The following is a 13,816-nucleotide window of genomic DNA, read 5'->3' as shown; positions in this document are numbered from 1 at the left end:
AAAATTATATGTCCAAAAAAGTGAAATTCCTATGGTAAGATATCAGAATAGATCAGTCTTGAAAATCATGCACATAGTTATGTTGTAATTGTGATAAATGAAATAAAGATTTTAATATTTATATTTTATTCCTTCACATTTAACTTTTATTTCATTTTATGTAGTACATTTTTCTCTATTTAAAATGGAAAAGTTGCTCAGAAATAAGCCTTAAGGAAAATGGAGGAAATTGTGATTTTTATTTTATTTTTTTATGAGTCAATATTCAATCAATTATGTTGTGAAGATATTGTAATTATGAAAATTCTATTTGCAAACATGAATTTGATAAGAATCTATTGATGGATCTTTTTCTTCTCACAATTGTTTTTGTCACTTCTCAGAAGAAAATACATTTGGAGAACAGAAAATCCTAATTATGAAGGATTGAAACTTCTAACTTCAGGAGTGAAAAAATGCTTTAATCGTTCTGAGTTATAATTAGGTTCTGCTGCACCTACATGATACATCATGCCTTGCCAATGCCTTTTTCCTATCAAAGTGATTATACCAGAGACACCAGATTTCTTCCCACTGCAGTGCTTCACTATGCAACCCAGGCACTGATAAGCCCACATAACATCAAAGACTTAGGAGAATTCCTGGCTCATTGATAACCATGACCAGCACACCTTAGATAGGTGCAGTGAAGAATTTACAGATTTACAGGGGTTTGAGGAAATTGGATGGAAAGCACAGGACTTGTACTGCAGTTTCTTGTAATTCTGATGTAGAGAACATCAATATGTGGTATAAATAATTAATGCCACATAACAATTACTATGTTTCTTCTTGCGTGTCATTTCATTCCCAACAATAGCATTAAATTAAGATTGAATACTTCACTGTTGAAATAATGATTATTCATACCCCTTTAAAATGTGATGTGTCATTGGGTGAGTCATAACACCCTTGTGTTTTTACATCTACTTTATACTTTGAAATATATTAGTATTATTTGTGTTAGGGTGGTGATGCTATTGGGTTTTTTTTTTTGTAAACCAATGAAATTAAGTTTATATGTGTTGTGTTTTTCATTGTAGATAAACACCTGAGTATCCTGCACATGAAAATAATAGGAAAGTCTAATGTTAAAATCTTAAAATATTTGAATTATTTTTACAGTTTGAGAATGCTACTTTTTTACATTTTCTTTGTTTTCATAGGGCAGAGAGGCAGGGTTGTCACATGGTGGTATTAGATGTAGTACTGTAATTGTGTGCATCCCTAATATTGGCAAGGCTTGTTCAAAGAAGGCTGTGAAATGTTTTCAAAAGAGGTAAGTCTAGATCTGCCTGCTGTCTTCTGACAGAGGCTGTGCTTCATCCCCTCCACACAAGAGTATTGATAACGGTGCCAATGACAATGAATCCACCTTGCTTTGTTGTACAGTCTCCCTAAGGATCTCAGTTCTAGTGCTTTACTAATGTATTTACTGGTTTTCTTCAAAGATTCTGTATCTTCTCATCCCAAGGTGGAGGAGATTCAAAATTGCTGGAGATCAAACTTCCCAGGTCTGTTTTAAGTTCCTTATAAGGACTGTGTATTGCTTTTGGTGAACCTTTTTATATTGCAGACTTCTTGCAGCTGTGTTAACAGTACAAAGCCTTTATAAATGGAAGAATATATTTATAGGGTTGTCTACTCCGTGTCATTCTGGTTTGGTACTTCAGTCTGCATGATGAGCAAATGACCCTACAGAAGTAGCTGCCAAAGACCTGTCTTTTGTACCAAGTGTTGATTTGTTTGTGTGTCTGCTAGTTCCTAGCAAATCGTGAAGGAATGAAAAAACGTCTCTAATATGAGGTCATTGTTATGATGAAAGATCCTAGCAACCTCCCCAGCCACTCTGCTTCCATGTTTTTTCTTCCTGTACCCTCTTTCCTGCCCAGTTCTCACTATACCATTGTGAGAGCTGCTCAGTGTGCCAGGACTACTACCCATCTAGTGTAGCTGCAGCTGGGTGGTGTGACATTTGATCCAGTCCTTTTCCCAGTGAATTTCTACTAAAGCTCAGTTTTGATACAAGTTTCTTAGAGAATTTCACTGTCAGCAGCTCGTTGTCACTGGTGCATTTCATGTACTTTCCAAGGTCTTTCTTCTACAAAGGCTTAGAGATAGGCTCAGTTCAACACACATAAGTAGTTCTACTACAGTGAATGAGACCTCTTTAATGTGCATGAAGTGCCTCTATGAGCTTTTGAAGAAGGTTACTTAAAAATTCTTTAAATATACATGTATTTGGAGGGTCCCCAGATGAAGGAAGGAATGAACGATGAATCTGACTCCATGTTCTCAGAAGGCTAATTTATTATTTTATGATACTATATAATATTAAAGAATGCTATACTAAACAATACTAAAGAATACAGAAAGGATACTTACAGAAGACTAAAAAGATAATAATGAAAACTCATTACTCTTTCCAGAGTCTCAACACAGCTTGAACCTGATTGGCCATTGGGTCAAAACAATTCACAGAAACCCAATGAAACAACCACCTGTTGGTAAACAATCTCCACACACATTCCAAAAGAGCAAAACACAGGAGAAGCAAATCAGATAATTATTGTTTTCTTTTTCCTCTGAGGCTTCTCAGCTTCCCAGGAGAAAAATCCTGGGCAAAGGGATTTTTCCAGAAAATTCGGAAGCCACATACGTGTTCTTATTCACAACATTGAACTTTCCAAGGACTGCTGCTCTTGGGGAGGTTATCTGCCTCATGTTGTTTTCTGGAAGGTACACAAAACCCTGTGTTACTTGTGTGCTCTTTCTCACAGATCTTTATCTTGTCCACTCGTGCAGGTAAGTGAGGTGATATCTCCTTGCTGTTGAGATATCTCAGAACCTCTGCAAGCTCAGTGGGCTTTGTTAGGACCTATGCTCAGGTCACACATACTGTGGACTTCCATGTCCGTAGGTTTGGGATTTTCAGGCAATTGCACCTCTCCACCCTGTATAAGAAAGCTAACATTGTGCTAACACACGTGATCGGTAGCAGTGTCCTCCCTCATACCTGGTATTCCCAGACTATTTGAAAAAAGAAAAAATAAGAGCATCTTCTGTCCCATTATTTCTTGGAAACCAGTGAGATTTTGTTCAAATGTAAATATTTCCCAATTCTTTCCTCTCCATAAGTTTTCTAACCGTTAACTTGTTCTAAGACAGTCTTGTCCTACTTCCAGTCAAGTCTTCAATTGTTCCTTTTGCCTTAGAAAAAAAATTACTGTCACCTAGACAGACAAAATCATTGTCTGCTCAAATAGCAAGCGGTAATCTTGTCAAATTTACCATGCCTGAAGCAGAATATTATTTCCAGACCAGACATAACAGTGAAAAAATTACTTTGTGATGAAAATGCAGCCAAACATTGCTGGCCCCTAGTTCTTCCTTTGGGTCAGTGAAGTTTTCAAGGAAGGCCCTGTGGTTTGCTTGATCTTATTATTACAGATTGGGCAATTAATGCTTCTATTAAAATATCTATTATTAGTAATGATGAAGAGCAAGAGTATAACTGTGCTGCAGTGCTTTCAAAAATTTATCATACTCTTACACATCTGCTGAAACACCTTCCGAGAAGCCTTTAATTCCATTATTGGCAGAAATCCATTTGTTGCTTCCTTTCACTGCTTTCAACATCTTTCCTTTAGAACTTTTATGTGTATGTTCTTGTTCTTTATGTACAGCTAGTAAGTGTTCCCAAATATGTCTCACTGCTAAAATAAGACAGGTTACAGGTAGCAAATTAGGATAAAAAGGGAGAAAAGAAAGAGGGAATCAACATTAAACCAATGTTAGAGGCAGAGAACTGAAGCTGCTATCCCAGGCAGTATAACTAAGTCTCACTTTGAGCAGTTTGTCTTTTCTGGCAAACCAGCAATCCTCTCTTCACACTAACTCTAATGTTTGTCCAGCCTTGATTTTGGCTGTTTCTGTGCCCCAAAGCTATAAAAAGCAGGAGAAAGGAGGGAGGGGAGAACAAAACCCTTTCATACTGCTTTTCAAACTGAAATGCCTTAGCCAGGGTTGGAGCTGAGACAGGGAGGATGGCAGGGCTGCAGCAGTCAGCAGTCAGATTAACTCCAGGATCCACCACCACAGGCAGGAAGGAGATTAAATAGCTTGTCCCTTATCAAGTCTGAAACAGAGCCAAGAATGAACCAAAATCTGAATCAAAATCAGTGCCTGCCTAACACATAGAAAAATCTCTTTTCTTGATTTTTCCATTTAGTGGTATTTTTCACTACCTGGTTTAACATTTGAACTGTGCCCACATTTCTTTCTCTATTTTTATTTGCAAACAGTTTATATTCATTTGGTTAATCTGTATATGTACATCATGCAAACTTAGATTACAAAACGAGACAGAAATTTATGTACTCAGATTAAAAGAGCAGTGTGGAAGTTTTTAAGTACACAATAGAGAGCTTGGCTTTAAAGATATCTCTATAATGTTAGAAAAATACAGAATGTGCAATTAAAATGGTACAAAACCTAAATGTGTTTCAGTTTAAAATGGTTATTTTTGCGATAGAGAAATCTTATGTCCAAATACAAGTACAGTTATGTGTGGCCAAAAGTATGGAGGCACCACATAAACGATTATATATCAAAGGAAATATACTGTGTACTACAGTTGCACAGAAGAAAATAATATCCCTAAAAAGTTGAAAATAAATGGCTGTCTAGAGTATTTGAAAAATGAAGAAGTCTAGACTTCAAAAATATGTTAATTGAACTGAGTATTTTTTTTTAATACAGACAAATGTGTAATAAATAAAGTTGGCATTTACTTTCAAAACAATGCTAAAAAGCATTCAGAGTTAAGTGATTTAGAATAAATGGCTCTGGATTATGTGGCTATCAGAGTAATAGAAGGAGAATACTAATTAGCACTCCAAATCTTTAATAGTATACCAATCCAATTCTCTCCTTTGGTAATTCTTTATTGTAGCCATAGTAACAAAAGAAGAAAACTTAAGCCACACAGACATTTTCAATTCCTTTTATTTTTCTTAAAGAAGTCCTAATTTCTCTAAGAAGCTCTGTTTTGTACTTGTAACACTTGTAATTATACCTTTCTACATTTAAATATGACAGCATATCCTTAGGCATAATTCATTCCTACATAGCTCATCTAGATTAAATTTTTAAAAGGTTGCCTTTGCTTTCATTATTTCATGAAGAGCCCTTCAAAATAAGCTGCAGTATTCAGAACTTAAATATATATACATATATATACACACACACATATATATATAATGACAGTACTTACCTAAAATAGAACAGTTATTTTGAGGGATGCTCTTTTAGATGTACTTTTAGAAATAGTTCAGAGGATTTTCATGCCAAAGCAAAAGAAAGTTAAAGAAGGTAGTGATTTGAAAGCTCCAGGAAAGGTCTTAAAACATGTAGTGAATCATAGATTAATCCAGGTTGGAAAATGCCCCAAAAGATCTCTAGTCCAACTTGCCACTCAAAGCAGAATCAGCCCTGAGGTCAGCTCAAGCTGCTCAGGGTTTCTTCCAGTTAGGTCTTGAAAGCCTCCAAGGCTGCACAGCCTCCTTGGGCAGCCTGTTCCCCTGCTGGACTGTCATCAGAGTAAAAGAGAATTCTCCTGTTTTCAGTGGGACCTCCCCCGTCCCAGTTTGTGTCTGTTGTCTTTCACCCTCCTGACAGGGACTGTTGTGGTCCTGTCTTCATGCTAAATTTACCATAAGTGCTGGGGGCTCCCCTGGGTCCCCTGAATCACCATTCCTTCTCCCAGATGAGCAAGCCTCAGCCTCTCCTTACAGGACACCTGCACTCCTGCTGCAGGCCCAGCCACCTTGGCAGTCCTCCATGGACCCTGCTGCATTAACAATGCCTTCTTTACTGCTCATGAGACCTCAAAAAAAACACAGGCTCCTAGATAGGGTTGACATGTGAAATTAAAGGGCACAGACCTCTCCTTTGCCACTGTATATGTTCCTGACTGTACAGCCCCAAACACTGCTACCCTGCCCTGCTGCCAGAGCATGTCCATTTTTAGATCCACCACTGTCTTCTCTACAGAGCTGCTCCAAAATCCCGTGCCATTGTGTGGGTTTAATGTATCCAAGGGGTACAGCTTGGCAATTGTCCTTGTTTTGTTACCTAGGGCTCCTGTCAGCCCATCCCTCCAGGCTGCCTGGTGCTCCTGGAAGTGCCCATGGCTTCGGGCACATTGGCTGCATGCACCAGCTAGGTGTCCCCTGAAAGTTTGGTGAAAATGAACTCTGACCTCTCCTCCAGATCACTGTAAAATGTGTTAGACAAGAGAGGTCTTGAAAAAATTACAACTGGCCTCCAGGCAGAGCGTGTGCCATTAACTACCCACCCTTTTGGCCCCAGGGCCCAGGCAGGTTTTCACCCATCTAGTAGGCCACCCATCCAGATCCACCACCCATAATGTTCCAGTTCAGATACCAGTATGCTGGGGAAAGGAAAAATTACCTCCTGATATTTTTTGAATAGAATTCATATTTCTAAACTGCAGGAAAAGTTCTTTACAAAAAAAACCACTGCAATATTTTAGAGTCACATTTTTATAAATATTTAATCTGACAAGAGTAGCTTTATGTTATTGCAAATTGTACATAATACAGTACAGTGTGCTGATTTCTGTACAGTAAATAGAATAGTTTCTTCTTTATCTATCTAGTATATCAACAGGAATGAGAAATGTCAGAACTACTCAAAGAACAAGTTCTTATCATAGTTTAAATCTACCACAACAAATGGGAGATTAAATGGTAGATCCTGACACTGATCTCAGCTTTTTTGAGAATGATTTCTATTAAAATGCATTTATTTCATTCCTCTAGTAGTCTATGAAACTGTACAGGTGTTTGCAAAACAAAAGTGGCCAGGGAATGGGAGTTTTTGCTTGGGAGATAGCAGTTTTTGAGGTGGGAGACAGAGTATTTGATATGAGGCAGGATGGGTTTTCCTAGTTACAAAAAGATATCTCTCCTCTCTAACTTCTTGATGGGTGCCATCTGTGACTGATTTGGTGTCAAGGACGCACAGATGTGTGCTCCTGTCAGGTTTCAGGAAGCATGTCCATCCTTGCACAATTTTCTTTGCCACCACAGCTAAAAAGAGTGGCCCAAGAAGCAGCTTTGTCAGCAGACAAACAGATTTGGGCCACTGGAGGCTGTGATACATTCATACTGAGCCCCTTATGTGACGTGCCTTTTATAGAACAGGTGATTGGAGCCCTCCCCCTTAAACAAGGGCTGGTACCTGCAGATCTAAGTCAAGTAGGTTGTCCTTCTTTTCCATTCTTGGCTCACATCTGAGAGGTTGTTCTTTCCATACCACCATCTTTTGTAGAGTGGTTGTGTAGACCTTTCTGCCAAGCCATTTAAAGCCGTGTGAAATTTTCCTCCCTAAAATTTTGACTCTCTTTTACTAGGATTTTCCACCATATAAATAATGTGAAGAAAATCAAGACAGGATGAATATGAAAGAACAAAGCTGCCTAATACTTGCTTTAAGGCTCTATGTTCCAAACTGCAGCCTTTATGACTCCTTGAAGTCATAAAGGGGTCACATAAATTTGGGGCCACCTGAATTCTTTAGTTTCCATGCATTTTTCTGAGCTTTCACACTGACATGGCTGCCCAGCTTCTCAAATGGAGCAGGCTTAGCTAGAGCTGAGTCAGGAGGGCAGACTGAACCTGTCTTTAGCCACCCGTTCATGTCAAAATCCCTGTATTTCCTGGAGGCTTTAAATTCTTTTTTCCTGGACATCCTGAACCAGCTTAGTGTGGAGTGACCCAGCCACAATTTACATTTAACCTAATTTGAATTCATAAGCAAGGCATTCCTCAGTCTGTTTCACCTGAGGGGCTCTATCCAGCTGGCATCCTCCGAGCATGACTAATGGTGCAGGCTGTGCATGAAGCACAGCAGCAGCAGGTGATGGGAGTCTCCATTCATTCAGGAGTATGAGTATGCAATGTGGGTTCAATCTTTGCCTGGCAGAAGGGATTTGTGTCCATCTTTCACCCCAGTCTTCCAGGTAAAAGCTACTCTAATGGGGCTTCCCTCTGTGAAAAGCTCTACATTTAAAAGGAATATTCAGGAATAAAAGAAATACTTATTTTCATTAGTGGGAGGAGATGGGGGAGAATTTGTGCCAAAATAGTAATGCAATTTAGGTGTCCTGGGGCAGTTGGAGCTCTTGCTTGTGAAAAGGTGAAGGCTGACTTCCAGTCCTTGCAAGTGGTTATTTAAAAGCTTTACCTGATGCCTGATTAACAAAAAAACCCTATGAACATTAGCCTCCTGGCTATTACAAGTATCAAATGGATGTCTAATTCTACTCAGAGGTTGAAGAGGAAAGAGAGATACCTGCCGTGGTAGGAAGTGTACTCTCCTGCTTGGCCGTCTTTCTCCCACCCTCCCTCCATCCCCACCTCCTTCTAACAGGTCTTTTATATCTTTTCTGGATTTAGACCCTGAATATAGGCTTCAGTCTTTGCATTCCCAAGCTATATTGATACCAAGGAGCATGAAATGAGATTTGCCTTAAGGCACAAAACCACAGCGTATGCATTTAAAAAGCTTTGTGTGCACACAACTGACTATTACAGTGGTATTTGAAAATGAACAAAAATGCATATTATTATGCACATTTGATGGCAGTGTGTACAGAGCATACAAAGTAGAAAAGGCCTTGTGGCTTGTGTGTTCATTCAGAATCAAAAGTAGTGAATAGAAGAGGCTAAATCAAGATAATTTTGACACTTAAGGTTGTTTGCATGTTATTTGGTAGAATCCCTTTTTCTAAGGCATTTTAATGCAAGTGCCCTTGAAAGGCATAAAGCACTTAAAACACTGATATGTGTATAATTTTTAACTTAACAGAATGTGTGTACTGTTTTATTAAAATGTTGTTTAAGAAATATTCTTACTGAAGATTTGCACTCAGTATATGAACAGTAAAAGTGCCTAACCTTTAAAATTTTCCCCATATAAAACTTGAACGAGTAAGACATTATTGCAAAGCAACTCCACCAGGATAAAACTGTAGGGGTTAGAGAAGCATTCATCTAGCTCAAGCTATTTTTTACACTTCTCAGGGCATTATCCAGTCTTTATACCGTTGGCATCATGAGTGGCTGGGATGGGTGTGTGGTGGCTGATAGGCTGCACAGCACGATGGCAGGCTAAGGGCACATCCTTGGGCTCTTTCTGTATGGCAAAGTCGGTGCACAGTCTAGAATTCTAGTGTTGTGATAAGACAATCACCAGGGATGCAGAGAGCATTCTAAAAAGGGACATTTTTTTGTTAAAGTAGGACTAAACCTGTGAGAAAAACCATGCAGTAATCTGTAGGTTGTAACAAAGTAATTTAGCCAACAGGTTGTTTCTAATCAGGTTAAAGCAGAAAAGCTGGGAATTGTCCAGCAGCTAAAGAGGGGATCAAGATGTTGAGAGATTAAGATTTATCACCAAAGTATATTTTCCCAGATTTTAAAGAAACTGAGAGGTCCTTTTTTTTCTCTTTTAACACCATTATAAAAGTATCTAAGACAGTCCATTATCTCGGACACTAGATTATCTTGAAACTTCAGAAACTTAAAAGCAAGTTATATGGGAAGTTTAGTACTGCATAAGCACTCAGACTTCAGCCATCAAAATAAAAGAGAAATTTAATACTTCAACAGTATTAACATTGTATTTACAGCTGCTGCTGCTGCCCACATGAAAAAATGTTTCCCAGGGGCTGAGATCAAAGGTACTGCCAATGTGACATACTATGGGACTACACTATAATAATTTTACAGTTTTAACAGATTGTTTCCAGTGAAAATGTGTGTGATAAAAACTGCAGGTGTTCATAAACAGGGAATGAAGGACTTTTATATCAATAAGGGTTAAATTTTAAATTAGCTACTTGCTTCAGCTGTGCAACAGCCTATTGTTTGAAATGTACCTCCTTTATCTATAATTTTCAGAGCACTTTTAGTCCAAACATCCTAGAATTTTTGTGAGACCATGAGTCCTGTGTAACCGCTAGCCTACTCTTCCATATTAAAAAAAGAGGTTGACAGCAGTTTGTTTTCTGTTTGATATGGGGTTTTGCATTTAGTTTTTGTAAGGCTGCTAGTTCATGTAAGTTCATGTGCAAGTGGAAGGTCCTGTGTAAAAATTCAAGCAGAACCCTCGCAGTTATTTTACTTTTCAGAATGTCTTAGCTGAAAGGAAGCAGGCTGTCCCTCTCTGTTTTACTTTGCCACCCTAACACTGAAGAAGGAAACATCATATCCAAAAGGACTCAGAAATGGTAGCAGGCTCCTTGCCAGCTGCTGCGGGTACGTCACCAGAATGGTGCGCAGGCATTTAGCCTTCTGACTCTATTAATGTTAATGAGAGTCAGGCAGTTCAACATCCATATACCATGCTCTAAACATATCCATTGAAGTCTGGCAAAGAAGCCCTGAGGCTTCCTTGTAAAAGTCTTTGAAACTGCTGCTCTTCTCCTGTAAGATTTGTGATGGAAAAAAAGCCAGAAAGCTGCGAAAGCTGCCCGCTACACAGAGATTTCCATGCAAAAGCTGTGCCTGAATATAGATAGGTCTGGTGTTTTGCCATACTACTAAAATCAAAGCACTGTGAGGGGAAGAAGGGTGATGTGAGAAGTACGTGCTTCCCATGGGCAATGCACTGAATGGCTTTGTAGAGGCAACTCCAGGCAGGCATTTTCTCTGCAGATTATATTGAAAGCTGCGGAGAAACACCTGAACCAGGCATCAGAGTTCATATCCCTGTCCCTGACAAAGCATTGTGATTTATTGTGTTGTTCTGGTCCACAGCAAAATGGCTGTACAGCCAATTTATCTCTCTTCTGAAAGTGTGGAAGGCTATTCATGTATTACAGAGGGCTGACCATAAAAAGCTCCTTTCTCAGTCGGGAAAATAAGCACATCCCTGTGGTCCCCAGTTACGTGGGGAGCAGGAATTGGGGGTGCTGCCTTTACAGCACCTGATCAGCTAGTTACCTGTAAGAGGAGAAGACAGCCCCATCTGTGGATATGGCTCCAGGGAGCTTGTTCTTCATGCTTTCTGCCATGTGTGGTCTTATCTACAATGAAGTCTGAAGGTAATCTATATTCTCACGTAGGTATTGCAACAGGATCACAGATGGTGCAAAAAATGGTTTCTGGAATGCAAATAAAAAGGGGCAGGAAGCCAGCCTCCATTGCTTCCTTACTTGTACCATCTTAAGTGTGAAGGAATGGAACTCCCATCATCAGAGCTACTCACTAGGAAGGCCCGGGGAGAAAAGAGTCAAGTTCTTCCTTACTTTGAAAGATGCCTTAAATTCCTTATTTCTTCAAATGGATAAGTGAAGATAGATGGTCCCAGGTTAAGGCAGTTTGCAGTCACTCTTGTACATGCTCAGAATTGCCAATTTGTTTTAACACTGGCCTATTTTTTCTCTTCCTGTATTTCTCCAGCTGTGTGGTCCCCTGCAGACTGGGCTGCCTTCCACAAGCCATAAAACAACCTGAGGACTGCCCTGAGTTAGGCTTGTTTAAAATTCTCCTTGATTGCACTCATTGGCGAGAAGTGCAGCAGTGCAGGGTGGCAAAATCCAGCCACATTGCAACTGAAAATCTGCACCCAAGTTGGTTGAGTTTAATCAAGTGCTGTGCAAGACATGTCAGGTAACAGATTTCCTGTAAGGAGAACGCATTCAAATTCTTCTTGGTAGCACAGAGGGGGTATTTCACTGTTTATTCTTTTGTATTCATTCATACAAAGTGTCTTGCAAAGAAAATGTGTGGCTGGGTAAGGGAAGCTGAGCTTGGTGCTCTAGGCTGTGACACAATCTGAGGCAGAGGCAGAGGTCTCTCCTCACATGCTGTCCATGCCTTTGCCCAAGCAGTGCTCTGTGTGTGCTGAGACAGGAGCCAGCAGGAGTGGCCCTTGTGGTCCTTCCATGTCCCCTGAGACAGCAGCAGAGAGCTGTAGGATAGATGACAGTGAACGTGTCAGAGTCTCCACATGTCACACTGCATCCCTCGCCATCGTGTCAGGCCACATTTCCACCTATGCTGCTCTACCCTGCAGAATTTTTTTGTCTGTCACTCAAAATAGTCTGAATTTACTTCACCAGCAGTTGTACTCTCTGGAATGGTTCCATCTACCGCCAGCCACTGTCTCTGGAGTAAGATACTCCCACTCTTTTACATGCAAATGGACATTCTATTTTTAACCTCCTCCATTTTTTCTCTTGAATCAACACATAAACTGTAGTTTATATTTTTCTGCTGCTTCATGCTTTTTTTCCAGGCAACTACAGGACATCTGGTGAACTATTATTTCAATGAATAGTATTTTTGATTCTTCAGAAAACCAGTTAAGCATTTTTCAGAGGCAAGGATGGTCCGTATCTTTCTGTGTGTGTTTCAGAGTACAAGTTTTCTCTCTCAGCATACCATTCAAAAAAACCCCAGACAAACACTTTATCAGCAAGGACAACAGAAAAGAAACTTTCTACCTGACTTCCTAACACTTTAGCGATTGAAATAAAGCATCACTCAAATTTAAAAATGAAAAATTACAAAGCTAAAAATAGACTTGCTTTGTTTATGCTGATTTTTCAGCAAACTGTGATTATTCCTCTAAGAAGTACTGGTATGAGTTTAAGATTGCTTTAAAAATAAATTTTCCTCCATTTTTTACTGAACAGCAAGATATAGAGTCTCAAAATAATACTTACATCTCGTTCTTGCAGCAGAGAATGCAAAAGCCACATGTTTGTGTTGACCCACTTCCTAGGCAGAGAGGGCCACATATTACAATCCTAACTAGTAAGACCAACTTCTAATTCAATGGCTCACAGAGAGCTATGATGGCAAGAGAGATTTTTAAAATAATTCTTTCCTCAAAAATAGCACTCCCTGAGCTGTGGATCAGGTGTTAATCTCAGTTTTTTGCTTGATAAATCTTGACACTGCCATTGCCATGCTCAACACTGCCAGGCTACTCAGACCTTCGGTTTGGTCCTGCAAGATTCTGCATTGTCTTTTTGAATTTGGTTACCAGCCTGTTAAAAAGGTGAAGGAATTTCCACTGACCCAAGGACTCCAGATTTTTTCCCATCATTTTTGAAAATAATTACATTGCTGGCTGGGTTAACTTCACTTGTTTATAGAAAAAAGATTTCAGAAATGCATAATTGTGTTCAGCACATGGTTTACTGTGTGTCCAGTTTGGCTTATTGAATAAGAGGTGAGAAAAGGTCAAGATCCTGTGATCAAAACTAAATCCTGCTGCTTATTTGTGCTAAACAGAAATTCATTGTGTAAGGCAAAAAAAATATAAAAAGAAAAAAATTCTTGAAAATCTAACTAAAAGTTAAAAACTTCCCATGTTCTTAAAATCACAGAAGTGATTGCAAGAAAGAAAAAAATCAAATTAAAACGCAAATTAATCTCTTGTTCTTTTCATCAACATACAGTAACAATATGAAATACACCATACAATAAAAGTCCTGAGTTTTGATATTGCTTTTCATCAACATTTTAAAATGTTAGAACTGCTGTTTATGCAAACTAATTATTTTTTTAATTATTATTGAAAATCAGCTCTATTTTGTTTTACTGTTTCAGCATGGTGAAGTAGAATTTTTCATGTATCAAATGTTTAAGTTTGCAAAAATGTGTAAGCTTACAGTTTTCATGAGAAACAAAGCAGGTTAATTTACAAAAGTTTGAAGATGCAGAATTGTATAGCT

The 13,816-nt window shown here is 38.9% G+C and overlaps 1 long non-coding RNA gene across 1 annotated transcript; it reads right to left on the bottom strand.

Annotated features, from left to right (window-relative positions):
* Window positions 1-2,551: 2,551 nt before the first annotated feature.
* On the bottom strand, window positions 2,552-13,134 carry LOC143693957 (uncharacterized). Its single transcript, XR_013182078.1, has 3 exons — window positions 12,800-13,134; window positions 11,073-12,042; window positions 2,552-9,337 (listed from the first exon to the last, which is right to left on the bottom strand). It is a non-coding gene; the product is annotated as an uncharacterized LOC143693957 (long non-coding RNA).
* Window positions 13,135-13,816: the final 682 nt, after the last annotated feature.

This window comes from Agelaius phoeniceus, chromosome 4 (assembly GCF_051311805.1).
Source record: "Agelaius phoeniceus isolate bAgePho1 chromosome 4, bAgePho1.hap1, whole genome shotgun sequence".
In the NCBI taxonomy this organism is placed as follows: domain Eukaryota; kingdom Metazoa; phylum Chordata; class Aves; order Passeriformes; family Icteridae; genus Agelaius; species Agelaius phoeniceus.
The sequence above is the reverse complement of the archived record's forward strand: the minus strand, read 5'-3'. Positions and strand labels throughout refer to the sequence as shown.